Source organism: Triturus cristatus, chromosome 4_1 (genome assembly GCF_964204655.1).
Source record: "Triturus cristatus chromosome 4_1, aTriCri1.1, whole genome shotgun sequence".
Lineage (NCBI taxonomy): Eukaryota > Metazoa > Chordata > Amphibia > Caudata > Salamandridae > Triturus > Triturus cristatus.
In genome coordinates, this window is record NC_140585.1 from 958,569,179 (window position 1) to 958,587,021 (window position 17,843).

The window sequence follows — 17,843 nt, forward strand, 5'->3', positions numbered from 1 at the left end:
AACTGGGAAGACAAGCTGGTTATGAATAAATATACACCTAAATCCACCTATGTCATAAGAAAATAGTGTTGACCTTGTGTGACAGGTGCCTGAAAGGAGGTGAAATATCTGGCATTAATCTTCTGGCATCCCTGATTCTCTGTACCACTGTATTAATTCCTCTGAATTCTCAGCCCAATCGATATCTGGGACCGTGTGCAAAGTAGCCCACCACCAACAGAGACCTTTTAGCGCCACCGGGACAACAAGGACAACAAAGCCAGAATACCGTCCTAGGTAAATAAAGAGGGAATCCTTCCTGCATGCCATCCCATCTGCTGATGTAAACTGGAATCTGTTAAAATAAAAAAATGCATTCATAGATGGCTGCATTAATGCCATCTTTAAATGGGAGTATCTAAACATAACAAAATGCATTCACTGGTGGCTGCTGTGGATGCATGAGCATCTGTGGCAGCCATTTTTAAATGGATTTTTTTAATAATTCCAGATATCCCAACCTTGATCTGAGTTTGTTGTAAGTTATTTTGTGAAGGACAATGAGAACTAAGAAACTAAGAAATGTACAAGGTATGGATGTAATAACTGATCATGCCTTATGGTGTATTATGTAAAATGTAATAAAAATAATTAAAAGAAATAATTCAAGAAATTCCATTTCAAGATGCCTGCTGTGACTGTGCAGACATTTGTGGCAACTATATTGGATAAAAAAGCAATTACAAAGCTAATAGAATTCATGGCTGAGACTGACATGGTTTGTAAATGCTTCTTTCATATTCTTATGGCAGCCACAATACTCAGCGCAGAGGTTTCTGATGATTTGATCTGACAGTCTGAAAAGGTTCAAACTTTGAAACATTGTGTAAACACAAGCAGTCTGCACCCAATGTATTTTACTGAAGTACTTATTCACTATCTACTTTTGTAACATGTTACATTTGATCAGCTTTGTTGATTACGTGGAAGAAGATTTATTAAACAGAACTTCTCATATTTGTTTCGTAAGATTGCTCCTGATATTAACTTGATAATGCAGTGATCAATATATTTTAAGTGATTGGTAAACTTTTTTATGCTCCTGTAGTATTCTATGGCTTTTAGCCAGTGCAATAAAGGTTGAGCAGTTAATTGATATTTTATCAAAGTAGACTTGGTTGTAGATGGTCAGAAGCCAGCTATCTTCTAACAAATTAGATTGTGACGAATTAGGATCACTTGGCCCAAATCACATGTGTTGGGCACTCTACAAATGTATAATAAACTGAAAGTCAAAGACCTCTTCCGTAGTTAATGCCATGTAAGATGGCATCACATATAGCCGCCTAGTTTTACTTTTTGAGTCAGACACTTCTAAAATAATTTGTGTGGTGATCAAGAGCAGAGCATTTTTGTGATAATATCTTCAAAGACACAATCATAGCTATTTCAGCAAAGGTTAAGATAAGTCTCCACCTCTGATTTTGCTAGCTTCTTAAACTGGTGTGCCTTTAATTGTGAAAACTTTGAATGATTTTGTAAGGAATGGACAGGCCGAATACAAGTCAATTGTGCTTTGGCTGAGGTCATAAATAGATGCAAAGCTAAACCCTTCTTGAATTAATCTTAATTCAGATTAGGTAGCACAGGCCAGTATCAAAGGTTTTCCTAAACCAGAGGTGTTGGAGGATCCAAGACTCAAAAATCACTGTCCAGCGTGGTTAAGAGATAAAGAACCTAAGGTCCAGTTAAAAGTGGATATAGAAATAGTGAACAAATATTAAGTAGATACCAATAAAAGCTAAAGTGGTAAAATAAAAAAACATGAAATAAAAATAGATGCTTCCATTAAACAAAATAAATTAATTGACCTTTGTTATATGTGTTAGTGGGGTCCCATGGGAGGGTCACAGGAGTGTACTCCAGTAAATCCTCTTTGAGGGAGCTAAACTCCTCAAAGAGAACACGCCAATACCCTAAACTTGTTCAAAGAACTGTTGATGTTTCAGTCAAACTTCCTAAAGCTTGTTGGGAATTTGAAAACCTTAAATTAGCAATGACAAGGCACCTGCTTATTTGTTTCAGCAGTGTGGGACTAGACATTCTTCAAGGATCTTCACATTCTGGAATCTCAACTCCCCTGCCAGAATTCCTTAAAATCCTAACATGGCTCCAACCATATTTTCTGTCAATTTACTCTTTGTCTTAGTTGGCGTACTTCACAGTTATCTGGCTTCAACGTTTCAGGATAGAAGAAACCATGCCCCTCCTCATTGGCTCATGATTTCTATCTCCACTCTCCCAGAGGGCAAAACCTGTATGACGTTATTACATGGATAACAACTCATCAAGTTTGTTGATACTGGCCGACTTTACAGGTCGGGCTGGACTGTTCCCATAGGGCACAGGGTCAAGACTGATTTGCATATGGCTGGGTCCACACTGGAATGGCATGGGCAGCAAAAAACGATGGATTTAATCCCAGATCTCTGTACTGGGGTGAATGTATGACATTGTTCTGCATTCTGTCCATCAACAGTTCTTTTTGCATTTGTCACCCCGAGTGGGACGGGTATGCTCAGATGTGAGTCCCGTGCTCTCCATGCCACTGGAATCAAGCTAACCTGGCAGAAAAGGGGTGAAACCCCAAAACCGGTCCTAGGATGCTTGTTTCCAGTCCAGGGAGGACCTGGCCTGGCAGTTCGGGCTGGACTGTTCCCATGAGGCACAGGGTCAAGACTGATTTGAATATGGCTGGATCCAAACTGGAATGGCATGGGCAGCAAAAAAACGATGGATTTAGGCCCAGATCTACTGGGGTGAATGTATGACATTGTTCTGCATTCTGTGCATCAACTGTTCTTTTTGACTTTACAGGTCAGACTTGCCATTCAAATGCCATTTGTAAATATAACATGAATATAAGCTGGCACATTGGAAATATGAATAAGCTGACGTTAGGAAATGTGAGACAAGATTAAACCATTGGGAGCATGCCCCATGCTGATGGAATTCTGCCACTCTTAGCACAGAAAGACATTGTAATACTCGAGAAAATGCAGCTGAACTTTCCAGTGCTCATATAACGGTTACACTTTAACTTTGCAGACTTGGGTACCTTATGGTAAAGAAATGATCCACCCCCTCGTCTACTTTTAAAAGGTCAATCAGCACGTAAGGCACATTACAGGTTTGTCTGGGGACACATTCTTAGTTATGCTGCTAGTGGGACTGTACTGAAGCGATGACTTCTCTTGTAAACTGAAACAAGATGAGCAAAATGTACAGGACTCAATCGGTGAATGTCTAAAAAGAGAGTTCAGGTTGGAAATGTATTCTGTAGTACACAAAAGTAAAATGATTTTTTTCTAAAATGGGTAATCATTATAAGCAGACACCCCGAATGCTCGAGCCAGACATTATGTACCTGCCGGGCAGGGATACTTAGAGTCCGTGTCAGTACATTTTCAGTTTCCCCCTAATTATCTGGTGCCCCTTTGACAGGTGCAAACATTGCTGAGACCTTTAAATAAGAAAGGCTTGAGCGCAGCATTAAAATATCATTTTATAGCACTAAAATAGATTCGGGTGTTAATTAAACAGAAAAAGCATGCACTACAAACAAACAGCATTTTGAAAGATGTTTATTCACCATAAATTTGACAGTATTTGTTTTGCGTTAAAATAAAGCAGCACCTGTTCTTTTATACCGGCCCAGCAAGTTCTGCCTGCCTCTCTGAGTAAATTACTTTGTGCTCAATTAAAACTGCATTTTTATAACATCTGTTGAGTGTGTCACGTTGCTCAGGCAAATTAAGCGAATTCGGCTCATTTGCGTACTTTTGCTGGTGCATACTTCCAACTCAGTTATATTTAGTTACCATTGCCCAAAGTATTTCCCTTTTTAGGTCTGGCTACAGGCAGCTTTAGCAGCTCTGTAAGGCCTTCTGTCAGCAACTCTGTTATAAAGTACAATAAGAATGAGAGAGATAGAGAGAGAGAGAGCGAGAGAGAGAGAGAGAGAGAGAGCTTTGAGTTAACCACCTTAAGCCATTGACCGTCTTCAGTTTTTCATAGTTTGTGGTTGCTTGGATGGGCTATCTATCAAAGCAATGGCATTTCGCGGATGGCTACATTTCCCACATGCGTTTATACTAGATTTAGTGATGGGGCATCAAGACGTCCTCCTGTTAGACTCTGCATGTGACATGACATAGCTTGTAATTGCAAGCCAGTGTATTTTCGTTCCTGTATTTACGTAGTGCACTCAGGGACATTTTATGGGACGATTCATGGCTATTTGTTGACGATGTGCTTCCTGTATGAATGCCTTACCCTGTTGTAAAGAAACAGTGCTTTTAACTAATTACACTTGCAAATTAATTATTGTTCTTTACTGGAACGATACCATGGTGTTAAATTAACACCTTTTTAGTATTCAAAGTAAAGACGTGCGTGCATATAGGCGTTATTAAATTTGCAACACATTTGTTGCCCTTGATCAAAAATATGTGCATTGCATTCTTTTGTTGTTTGTGCCTTTTAAGTACACCGCTTACAATGCAAACGCCATAGTCTGACTGCTTTTGCGAAGACTGTTCTTTGAGAGCGCATCATAACTCTACCAGTGCAGTCTATTAAGTAAGGGGCCCCGCTCCCAGCTTGTATATCGTTGTTGCCCAAGATGTGGCTTCATTGAGGGATTTTCTTTCTAGAACACGTGGAGAGATCATATGTAGTCGCCAAGCATTTCCCCTAAAATGTCAGACACACTGGCTTTACCAATGCTTGTTTTAAAAAGCGATGCTGAAGTTGACTTTAGCACTGGTGAAGAGGTCCCTCTCGTTTGAGGCTAGTTTAGTGCTTTTGTAGTCTGCTCTATGAGAGTGTTGTATTCAATTGCACTGCAGCCACTTCCGGTTCAGGGACACTTAATGAAACTTCACTTGACATTGCCGCCTTGCCCTTCATGGTCCCCCTTCGGTAATCAGTGTGGAAGGAGTGATGACGCTTCCTTTTTGTTTATTGGAGATATTCCCATATTGCAGGGATGCTCAGTTAAGTAAACTGGTTTTCAGCATCTTTTGAAAGGAAAGGAAGGGCCCTTGTGAAATTGTCACCCCCCCCTCCCCCGTAATAAATGTACCAAAAGTGGCTGAATGATTTTAATCAGATAGTGGGAAGCGACTACCACCAGGGCTGACAGAAAACACCACTCTGGGGATTGCTGGATCAGTGAACATTCCTCCTTGGCCAATTGCTTTATGTTGGATATCACATTCATATACTGATGAAACTTCATTAGGTAAATGTGCTTTATGAGTGCACGAGCGCCGTCTCCCCAAAGGTGTGATTTGCATGTAATTTACTTTGCATTCAGTGAGGTGTTGATTTGATATTCATCGTAACCTGATCATTGCCTTCAAGTCATTTTAGGTGCCGCTGTGTCCTTTAATGCAGTCTATGATTAAGTGCTCCTCAGAAGCAGCAGCATGTAGCACCTTATAAAATAAAGCAACAATAATCAGAATAAATAAAATGGTTGAAACACATAGCTGCATCCTATAAAATAAATCAGCAATAATTAGAGTAAATAAAAAGGTTGAAATACATAGCTGCACCCTATAAAATAAAGCAACAATAATCAGAATAAATAAAATGGTTGAAACACATAGCTGCATCCTATAAAATAAATCAGCAATAATTAGAGTAAATAAAAAGGTTGAAATACATAGCTGCACCCTATAAAATAAATCAGCAATAATTAGAGTAAATAAAAAGTCTGAAATCCATAGCTGCACCCTATAAAATAAATCAGCAATAATTAGAGTAAATAAAAAGGTTGAAATCCATAGCTGCACCCTATAAAATAAATCAGTAATAATTAGTGTAAATAAAAAGTCTGAAATACATAGCTGCTTTTAGCAATTCTTGTTCCTGCCCTCTTTAAATGTTTTGACCTGGAGTGTCATCATCTACTCTTAACATCACTCCTAAATTGAGGGGGGCTACATGTCTTCAGGCTGTTTGCATTCATGGTGACCTGTGTGAATGCTTTGCAGTAGTTTGCTGCAATCGCTGATGTTCAGCAGCTCAGCGTTCATCCATGACCCCGACTCCAGCTATCATCGCATGTACCGAGGAACTCAAACCTGGATGAGCCCACGTTGAGGACTGATATATTTAAGTCTGAGTAGATCTGGGTGCTGAGCTCCATATTTGGGACTTGTACTAAGCTACATAACAGCAATACTAAGTATCACTGCTCACCATGAAATGCATAGTAATACTAGACTTCCGGTTAAACAAGCGACGTCAAAGGCAATTGGTGTGGCTTCACGGTAGTGCTTGCAGGTACTAGTCAGGTCTGACACAACCACACCTTGATGTTTACAAGGCAAGTTTCTTGTCACTCCTGATGCCTAAATGGCAGACTCATTTTGCTGCGGTCGGGGTGTTAGCTCAAAGACAGAGGTCCCCCAATGGTATTCCGGAGTGGCGAGGAGATGTTGGGTTAGTAGGACCTCTGTCTTGGAAGGGTTTCATTTTAGAAAGTTCTCTGACACCCATCCATGCATGGCTGATGGGCAGGTAGCAGTATGCAGTAATCTACCTATTAGATACCCTGGGGGTTTCTGATGGATCAGCCGAAGCAACAACTGGGTATCATCTGTGTATATATAAACTGCACCACAAGAGTATGCAAAAGACTGACAAGAAGTTGCTTGTATATTTTTAATTGCAGTAGTAATAGAGTGGCACCTCAGAGGAATCCTCCTTTTGGCTCACCATGAGAAGATGTGAAATGGACCAACCTGACCAGTTTGCAGGAGCAGCCACTTGTATTGCGAAGTGGTGGGGCGGATGGTGGGGGGTTTGGGGGAACACACAAAAAACAGGTATAAATGAAGAAAATAAAACTTACCGGCTCCGGCGGCCGCCGCCTTACTCCCCATCCTCCTGTCCCATCCACAAACTGCTGCACAATGCGCAGGCTCCCAGCTCCCAATCCCAGCGCTGCTCACATGCTGCGAATGCTATTCCCAGCATGTGAGCAGTGCTGGAATTGGTCTGAGCACCTCGGTTCAGCGCTCAGACATAGATTGGGGGTCTGTATTGGTTTCTACACCCAGCTGTACAACACAGCTCAGGTGGCGAAATGCTAAGTGCGCAGGACTGTTTGGCCGGCCCCAGAGGGCAGGCCAAACCATCATGCCCACTTGGCAGTGCCCACCACTCCTCCCTCCAACCTGGTCCTGCAGCTGTAGCATCAGTATGGGAGGCCACGACCCTCCCTCCGATCGCAGCCTGCCGGGCTAAACAAAAAAAATGACAATAACAATGTTTTATTATCATTTTATTTTTGTCCTGTGCTTCTGCTGGCTTTCAGTGGGTGGGACGTTCCTCTGCCATGCCGGAGGAGCCGTCCCTGCCAGTTTGGTTCTGCTTGTCAGAAAAGATGTTACTTACTCTAGTTCTTTACTATTGCACCCCATGACATGCATTCGCTGGTCTGGGATTTGATGGTTATGGTGTCGAAAGCAGTTGAAAGATCAAATACGACATTTTACCATCTGAAATCAACGGATCTCAACCCTATAAAATGTGTCGAACATTGAGGGACTGATTCACAAAGTTAAACTTAGACCTTAAGTCTAAGTTTATCTGTGTGAATTGAGCTCTTAGACTTCAGGTCTAAACTTAGACTTCAGGTCTAAGTTTACCTTTGTAAATTGGGTTCTTAAACTTCATATCTAAACTTAGACTTCAGGTTATATATTTGATTGTTTGATTAATTAAATCATTACAATCCACGTATAGAAAATCGAAACTTAGAAAAACATTCTCAATGTAAATAAAAAAATACATTTTTTAATATAATATTTCTTCTAGTACAAGGTAACCGTCGCTTAAGTGAAACCACGTGGCATCATAGTATCAATTAAAAACGATTCATAAAAGAAAGAGGTTACTTTTAAAAGCTGCAGATAAAACACCAACTTATAAAAGAGCATCCCAAAGTTCATGTACAGGTCACAGTGACAACAGTCAATAGTCAATGAAAGGTCATTGAATTTGAGTTACGTATTGTGGCTGGGGCTGAATACACTGGTTTGCTAGGGAGCAGCTTCAAAGATATACCGTTATTATAACCAGCTATGCTCGTTCCCTGGTTTTGACACAGGGCCTGGAATTTACTGGTTAAGCTTGCATAATGCAAGGTGGATAAAGAGTGTGAAGCTAATATTTAAAGCAGTGTTCTCCAGATTCAATGCCGCGATAATAACCTGCCTACAAGACCGGACTCCCAATCTGTTCCACTCTGGCCTCAGATTTAGTCTGCGCAAAGACAGCAATGCTGGGCAGAGGCATACAACATGCTTCAAAGACTCAACCGATTCTATGTAGCCTCTACACAGAAGCTCATCTGATGGGCGACGCCAAAGTGGTAAATGTTTCAGGAAGTGCCACTCCCCCAATCTTAGTGCCATGAACCGCAGTTTTAGATACGGAGGGTATGTGCAGGGCAGGTATGATGAAAGAGAGGCCAACTGATAAGAGTTGATTATTGCCCATGCATGCTTGCGTTTGGCGAGGGACACTTTATCAGAAGAATAGGCACACATGCGAATGCGCTTCTTGATACTTATTTTAAAAACTGTATTGCTCGGGGTGAGGTTCCAGAGGTTGCTTGCTGATAATTGATGTACACATTCATGAAAAAACTGACTGGAGCTGATATATGACCATAACAACGACTCAAGGGAACCAGCTCCAGCCTGCCTTAGCTTGTGGAACATTTTTAAATAAGCACCTGCGCTTAGCATTTCGTAGTTTAGGAGGCCCAGTTCTAATCGGATCTGTGCAGCAGATGCAGAGTTTGGCAGCTGAAGAACCCTTTTATAAATCTTGGTCACTTGTTGGTTTAGGTTAGTACTGAGTTTGCCCAGGGAAATTTCGAAGCCGTACGACAACGTGGGGCCTATTTTGGCTCTCATGACGTCCAACATTGGAGCTAAACTAGGACCTGTCAATTTTTTAGAAAGTTTTGAAAGCTTCACTTGAAGAGCCATGGCTTTCATAGCAATGTCGTTGCGATGTTTGGCAAAAGTGCCCCTAGAGGCGATGTTGATCCCCAGGTATTTATATGATTTTCCTACCATGAGTCCAGAGTTGTAATATGACCAGCCACCACCTCCATGATGCTTCCTGCCAAATATGACCACTTGAGTTTTCTTTAGGTTTACCTCCAGGTTGTTTGTCGTGGTGTAACTATATAATTTGTTTAACAGTCGTTGCAGCCCAACTCGCGTGAGCCTGAAGAGGGCGAGGTCACCGGCATACAGAAGGTTGCTTAACTGAACACCACTAATATTAGGGGGATGGCTAATTATTGCATCTAGCTCCGCTGAGAGATCGGCAATGAACAGATTGAAGAGCAGCGGAGCTAGCACACATCCCTGTTTGACTCCCCTTGTCGTCATGATTTTTCGAGACAGATGTGAGCCAGTACCAGGCTTGACTTGTATACAGGTGTTGGTGTGTAATTGGACTATTGCCTCCAAGAATTTAACCGGGATTCCCCATTTGGTTAGCTTGGCCCAAAGTGCTTCCCTTGGGACCCGGTCAAAGGCAGCTTTAAAGTCAACAAAACAACAGTAAACCACCTTGGATGAAACTATTGCATTATCGATAAGTATTGATAGTGCCGCTAAATTAGACATGGTGCCAGAGTTTGCGAAGAAGCCGATTTGATTTTTTGGAATCAAAACCTTCCGGTCAGCCCAAGAGCCCAGTTCTTCAAGTAGAGTAATTGCAAAGTGCTTCGCCTCGTTGTCCAGTAAGGCTATCAGCCTGTAGTTGTTTGGGGACGAGAGAGAGCCAGACTTGTAGATTAGGTGGATTATTGCCCCTCGCCCGCAGTCAGGTATAATTGAACTCCTTAGTGAGTAATCAAAGAGGTTTGCTAGCTGCTTTGACCAGAGAGGGATATTCGATTTAAACAGGACCTGTGGCAGGCCATTTGGACCTGGCATTCCATCTGATCTTGCTTTAGATAGTATTTTAGCCAGCCTTGTTTGGGTGATAGATATTTTCTCGCATAGATGTTGCCGCAACTCTTGTGAGCAGTCCTGGCACTCCTTAGGAGCATCTGTAATCAGTGTGGAATTGTTGATTGCAGTAGGTTCTATTCCTCTAATTGGTCTAAGTTTACCTTTGTGAATTGGACACTAAGATTAGACCTGAAGTCTAAGGGCCCAATTCACAAAGAGCCTCCGCAGTTTTGGCGGAAGCTCCGATGTTGTGGCGAAATCGCCGCACTGCAGTTTCTCATTGCAGAGATTCTGACACAAGTGCAGAGCTTCTGCCACAACTGTAGGGGTTCTTTGTGAAATGAGCCCTAAGTTTAGACCTCAATCTAAAGTTAGACATCAGGTTTAAATTTAGACTTCAAATCTGAACTTAGACTTCAGGTCCAAGTTTACGTTTGTAAAGAGGGCCCTAAGTGCTCCAGTCTTTTCTCAAGGTACAAAAATCATATGGTTCTATTTTACAGTCCTTTTGAATATTGATTTTATTGTTGGTTTTTGGTTTTAGTATTTTGCCTGTTAACTCAACTATGGAAAGACATAGTGAACCAGTAATACCATTTAGAAAGGGGGGAGTGTGCTGGTGACATTTTGCCCCTCCTACCAATAGCAAAAGTCAAGCTTTGATGCATGTAGAGATGCTCTGGTCCCTTTCTGACTGTGACTCCTTTTGGCACATTTATCAATTACTAAATCATTTAATTACAGTAATGTTATGACTTTAATAACTCAGTCATGCTTCAATGCCCAGAGGACTGTAAAAAGTTTTCAATGTAGAGTTAATATGGCTTGAGAAGTGTGTTCAACACAACTGTTCATATACGTGTATGTTACTACAGTAAGCTTCATCCTTTTATGCCTGAAATTGATTGAAGGTTGCAAATAGTAGGTGTATTTTGCGCACTACATTTTTGCGTCCTGCCTGCCATTTGCAATGTGACCTGTGTACTAATAAGTTATCTGAAAAAATTGCCATTTTGAAGAGGGTCATAAAATTACTGACCTTAAAAATTTTAATTAGGCAGGTTGTTTTATAGGACACTTTCCCCCTGCATCCACCTTCTCAAACCTGAAATTTCTTTTAGTATAGAAGCTTGTATTTCTTAAAGGACAGGTTCTGCGCTTGAAAAAATGTCATATTTGGGAAGACCGCAGGGGGAGCTGACAGTGGTCCCCTGAAGCACCATCTGCTACCTTTGAGGTGGCTGACACGATTCTCAAAGGGGAATTTGTCCCGAAAGCAGCTTTCCCATTGCAAATCAGATGCTACCTTCAACTTGGAAGTCGGTATCTGATCAATGGTCTTGTCATTGTAAATTGCTATTAGGAGGGGATTCTTCTTACACATCCTCTCTTAACTGTGAATTGGAAGGTGAGCGTGCAAAGACCCAAAGTGCACCAGAAATTATATTTACTTTGTACTACATTTACTGAACTATATAAGTCAAAGTTAATAGTGCAGTCTATGAAAATGCATTTAAATTAAATGATTGTCTTGTCACATTTGCTGAACTTCAAAGACAGGGCTCAAATGTCAGGCTATGTCTTCTGACAGATTGCTATTTATCCTTTTAACATAGGATTGGTGTTTACTTTTCTTTCTCTGACTGCAACATGAGAGAATCTTTATAAGTGAATTATGTGACAATCTTGCTGGAGTACAGGAGTGAGGAAAGGTGGTAGAATGTTGTTTTTTGCAACATACACAATAAAATGTAAATACCTGTAAATGAACTGCATGCGTTCAGCAGTCATGAAAGCAAAAATGTAGCACGTTAGTTTGTAATTTTGATGAAGAGTGCTGGAAACAGATATTTCAATAGGATCAAGACAAATAAGGACACTTTACTTGGTGATGCACAAATGATAAATATTCACAGAAACCTGATTTCCACACAAATCATGTGTGTAATATATAGTTTTATCAGTAACACTGAATGGCTGGGCAAAGTCAGTGGCTATTTCAATGGAAAATGTGCTGTTTGTAGATGACAATGCGCTATCACACGATGCTTTAGCTACATTCAAAAATCACCCCTCCTCATGTCCATTAAAGGTAGGTAGGTCACAAAAGTTTGTCATTCTAAAAAGTTTTAAAATGGGTCATGGTTGGCGTGGCTTGGGCAGCCATCATGGTGATGCAGCTTGAACGAGCTCCGCGCGTCCGCCTCTCTAATCCGACATAATCCTCCTGATACTGATTCGATGCACCCATCCGACGGTTAAGGAACTTAGGGGTGTCCAGAGTGAGGCAGAACTTTGGTTGCTGGTGGCCAATTGCACATGACTGCGGAGGCTTTCTGGGAGGCGGCGTGGATCGGGCCTGGTGCTGCGGCCCGTAACGGGCCCTCCGTGATATGACGCAGGGACCTGGATCGGGGCCTGCCCTGAGGTGAAGAGCCGGGTGGTGCAGGGGGGCCAAGGCGAGCGCTGCAGGTGTGTCCACTTCCTGCCCTGTCGGGCCCGCTATTGCGGGACCCTTCTCCCTGCTGTCGGGGCCTGGTTGCGGGAGAGCCTCGCGGGTCGGCCCGATTGTGGCTGGGGCCGCGGGGTTGGTCCGGACCGTGGCTCGGCTAGCGGGAGACGGCCACTGCGATCTCTGGCGCTAGGGGTAAGGGGGTGGAACTCTGCATGTCAGGGCCTCCCTGGTGGCATTTCTGAGCTCCCCCACGGGTGTGGTGCCTGGGAGCTGGCGCAAGGCCGCGGTGTTCCTGCTGTCAGGGGGCGGCGCCCCGTGTGTCTGAAGCCTTGAGCCCCGCGCCTCATCCTTGGCCTGATTGTGGCAGCATATACATGGCCTGTATACGGATCCCTGCTGAGGCACCAGCGGAATGTGCGTCATCCTCTTGGGATCCCCTGCGGACATTTTTATATTGCAAAGTGGAATAGAGAGCTCTATCGACACTGCCTGGCTGGTGAGGGGCAGAAGACACACAGCGCAACCTTCGGTCAACGGTGGACCCATGGTGCGCCTGATCTCTGCGCTACAACGGAGGATTGCCTTGCGGAGCTGGGGCTGCTGGGGGGAGTGGTGGCTAAGATCGGCGCAGTGGGCACAGAAATCTCCTTTTTACATCAGGACCTGAAGAAAGCAGTGGATCGGATCACTGAAACCGAGACGCAAGTGTAGAAGATAATGTCATGGCCCTCCAGCAGTGTGTCAGTAAATTAACGGCCATATCTCAAGAACTAGCCACTCGGATAGAGGATACAAAAGGCCGTGCATGGCGCAATAACTTATGCTTTGTTGGTTTCCCTTAAGGATGCAAAGGTAACTCTATGAATTGCTTCCTTACCTCGTGGCTCAAGGATCTGCTGCCTGCCGAAATGTGCTCCGTGGTCGAGAGAGCTCATCGGGCGCGCACTTGAAACCATGCTCCCCGCCGCTGCTGGAATCAGACTCTTCCAGAAGCTCACAAACGAATGGACCACGCAGAGCAAAATCCAAGCGACTAAATCATTCTGGATCTACACGACGAACACCCAGCCCGGAGCACATGTCTTGATTATCCTATGCCAGCATGGTTACTAATAGACCGAGGCTGACTCGGCGCAGTTCGGAACTAACCCGCCTATCCAGCACCGAGTAGAGGTGGACGCATTCCACTATGGTTGAACTGACCTGGACACGTGTACCCCACTGTTAAGGTTCTACGGGCTGTTGGGATCCATTGGAGGGAGGGTTCTGGGATCTACGTTTAGGGTCCTGGGCCGTCTCTCTGCCGTGACAGATGCTCCAATTTCTTGGGGGTATCGGGGGGGGGAGGGATGGGTGGGAAGGGTGTTTTCCGGGTTTAGAGTTTCGTGGTTTTCAATTCCTTCACACACACAGACACATGTCCCACTCTCCACTAGGCAGACCAGTCTATATGGTTCCAATACCTTACATATGGCCGCCCAGCCAGTAATTTCTTGCATGACTTAGTTAACCATGGTAACATGGAATGTCCGAGGGCTGATAAATAAAATAAAGCAAGAGACAATTCTAAGACAGGCCAAGCGCTATGAGCTGACATCCTTCTCCTGCAGGAGACTCAGTTATTGGGTAATAAGGCCCCATGCCTAACCAGGTTTGGGTTTCAACAGGTGTATCATGCAAGGTTCACCAGGGGTTCTCGGGGAACAGCCAATCTGATTCACCGCCGTGTTCCGTACCTTCACAATAAACAATGGGTAGATCCTGGAGGCCGATATGTCCTTTTGTCTGATACATTTGATGGGGAACCACTTAATTTGGGCAGTATTTATGCACTTCCACCTCTAGGAAGCACATCTGTAGACAACATTACTTGCCAGTGGGGCAAGCTTCCGGAGGGCCTTTCTCTTCTGGGAGGGGACTGGAACAACACTATGGCACCGTGCGATAGGAGCCGTGGAGCCGGTGTGGGTTCTTCAGCCTTGACTTCTAAACTGTCTTTGCTTGCTGGTATGTTTGGATGGGCAGATATATGGTGAGAATACCACCCCGCTGAGACAGGCTACACGAATATGTCCCTGGTCCATGGCTCCATGTCCCTCCTAGATTACTTATTTGCGACACAAACTTATATCCATAGGTTTTTCCAAGTCTCCCATCTCCCCAGAGGGTTGTCAGATCATTCCTCAGTCAGGGCTGCACTCCACTTGCACGTACAGAAGCCCCCCTTTCGGTGGCCAAAGGCCCCTTGGCACCTTCGAGACCCCGATTATCAAGAATGCCTGGCCGATGCACTTCAGGAGTATCTTACCCTAAATACTGACTCTGCTCCCACCTAAGAGACCCTCTGGGCGGCATGCAAGGCTACACTCTGTGGGGTGGACATTAGTTACAGGACAAATGACAAGTGTAAGCGCTCTGCCAGGAGGACGGAGCTGGAAGATCAATGCGTATTGCTCGATACGCAATACACATCGGACACTAGTCGTACCCTTTATCATAATCTCTCTCTCATGCACCAACGGTTACACCAACACCTTATAGACGAGGCTAAGGATATATGGTTGACATCTCAACCGAAATCGAGCAAAATGTTACATCGACTCTGTCAGACAGGGAACACCCCAACCATGGTTCCAACCATTAGAGGTAGCGACGGTGTTTTACATTCATCCCCCGCAGCAGTGGTTACCGAATTCGCGCATTACTTTGCCACACTATACACACAGAGGGAACAGCCCTCGGAGGACCTCATAGCAGAGTTTCTTCACAATATTCCGCCCCGGACATTGACTGATCAAATGCGGGCCGGGCCCACTGTCCCAACTGGTTCCCTATGGAATTCCTTCGCTCTCATATGTCTACATTAGATCCACATATGTTGGACACAATACATGAGGGCCTTGACAGGCAATTATTGCCCCGGGACTGGCACCAGGCGGAGATAGTTCTCTTTTTAAAACCAGGTCATCCTCCAGAAGAGCCATCCTCATACCGACTGATTTCCCTAATTCATTTTGAAGCTAAACTCCTGGGGAAGGTTTTAGCAGATCGTCTGCGGACCTGCATTCAAGAGCTGGACCACTTGGACCAATCTGGCTTTATGCCACATCGAGCCACCTGCCATAATATTTGCCGGGTCCATAACGCTATTGTGCTGGCCCCTGAGCAGGGACATCCCGCGGCCATACTCTTTGCCCATATAGACAAGGCCTTTGATTCCCTGAGCTGGGAGTATCTATTCCAGCTTCTGGAGGCAAGTAATTTTGGCCCGCGGTTACGGGCATAGGTACGCCTGCTGTATACTAAACCTATGGCTTTGGTCTGTGTCGCCAGTCAGTGTTCTTCCTCTTTCCCCATTGGCCACTGCACACGTCAGGGTTGCCCCCTGTCTCCACTCCTATTCACCTTGGCAATGGAACCCCTGGCGATATGGGTTCACCGTGATCCGGTGCTACGGGGTTTAGACTGGCCCAATTCACAACCAGATCGTATAGCATTATATGCCGACGACGTTCTATTTTTCATGACTGAGCCATGGATAACGAGCCCACGCATTTTACAGATTCTTCGAGTCTTTGGCCAGACCACCGGCCTCCATACCAACCCTTCCAAATCAGTCTTATTCCCAGTCTGTGAGCAGCAGGGTAGAGGTACATGGGCATCTCAGCTTAGAAATGCTACAGATGGCTTCCAATAACTGGGGGTATATGTTTCTCCCTGCCCACAGACGTCCTGGTTGAGAAATATCAATCCCCTTCTTGTTCTGCTTTAGGAAGAGACCTCCCTATGGTCCTCTCCACCTCTCTCGCTGTATGGGCGTTCATCGATTTTCAAAATGGTTTCTCTCCCCAGGGTGCTTTATCGACTCCAGAATTTTTCATATTATATTCCGCTGTCCTGGTTCGTGCAAATTAATACTATACTTAATACCTTCCTCTGGGGTAGGGGTGCTGTAAGAGTGGCCCTGCAGACATGTGTACAATCTACATATTGTGCCGATGTATACTCATATTATGCGGCCTCTCATCTCCTGTTTATAAATAACTGGAGGTACAATATGCCTACAGACCCGGCGTATGCTCTAGAATATGCAGCAATGGCAGGGACCCCTCTCTTACGGTTGCTATACAGCATACAGAACCTTGATTCTCTGCCCCACCCCAGTAGAACGACGATCCGGTTATGGAGATATGTGGTCCGGCGGATGGGATGGCGGGGGCACCTGACCCAGGCTACGCCATTGTGGCAGGGTAATTACCTGCGCCAGGTGACAGCTTTGAAGGGGTTCCGCCAGTGGGACCTCATCGGCATCTCCACTCTGGGTGATGTAATGCGCGGCACAACATTAAAATCTTTCCAGCAACTACAGGAAGAGTTCCAACTTAATAAAACCCAATTCTATAAATATCTCCAATTTCGCCACGCGCTCACCCCAGCGCTCCAACATATAGATAATCTCCCTGAATTTCACCTACTAGAAGGCCGCCTCCTTATGGGGGATTTGGGCGCTCACAAAATAAGACAGGTTTACCAAACACTGACTGCACATGCCACCACAACCCTTCATAAGACTAGGAAGGCATGGCAGGATGACATCCCAGAACTGACTGACGACGATTTGGCAGAAGCTATCGCCAGTCCTAGAGGCTGCGGTGTCCTCCAGATACAGGCTTAATCAATTTAAATTCGTCCATAGGGTGTACTATACACGCCATCATCTTTGGAAGATGGGAGTTATTGCTTCCACACAGTGCCTATGCTGTGACAGGGAGGAGGGGTCATATTTTCACACGGTGTGAGGCTGCCCTACAATATAGCGCTTCTGGCGCAAGATTCAGACATGTCTTAAGGAGGTACTGTCATGGGACCTCCCACTGGATCCCCGACTGTTCCTTCTCCATAGTACTGAAGATATTGGGTGGAACCGGTATAAGCAACACTTACTTTTCCTAGCGCTCACGATTGCCAAGCGTGATATCGCTCAGCTTTGGAAAGGAACCTCCCTGCTGACAATGGGGAAATGGGGAGGGGCGCTGAACACTTGCATGGGGGCAGAAATAGCAGTCTTCCAAGCATGGGGACGCCCACAAAAGCACAGGAAAATTTGGTCTAGATGGGCTACCTACCGGGGTATAGATCTTCCCCCTCTTCCCTCGCAAACCCCTTAAGAATCTGCTTTTATTGGGTGTTAATGGCCATCTCGTATGATATTATGTCCGACTTTTATCTTCATTGTGTAAATGTAGTCAATAATATTTGCCAGTGCTGGGGGGGAGAGACAGTCAGCGTGAAGTTTTGGTTTTTACAAATGATCTGTTTACCAAGTGTATTTTACTGGGGTTCCAATTTACGTA

General features: G+C 44.4%; 1 protein-coding gene across 3 annotated transcripts in view; it reads left to right on the forward strand.

Moving 5' to 3' along the window:
- Positions 1 to 17,843, forward strand: part of KCNC2 (potassium voltage-gated channel subfamily C member 2) — a 658,994-nt gene that overhangs the window by 201,124 nt on the left and 440,027 nt on the right. The gene's annotated exons all lie outside the window — the stretch shown is intronic.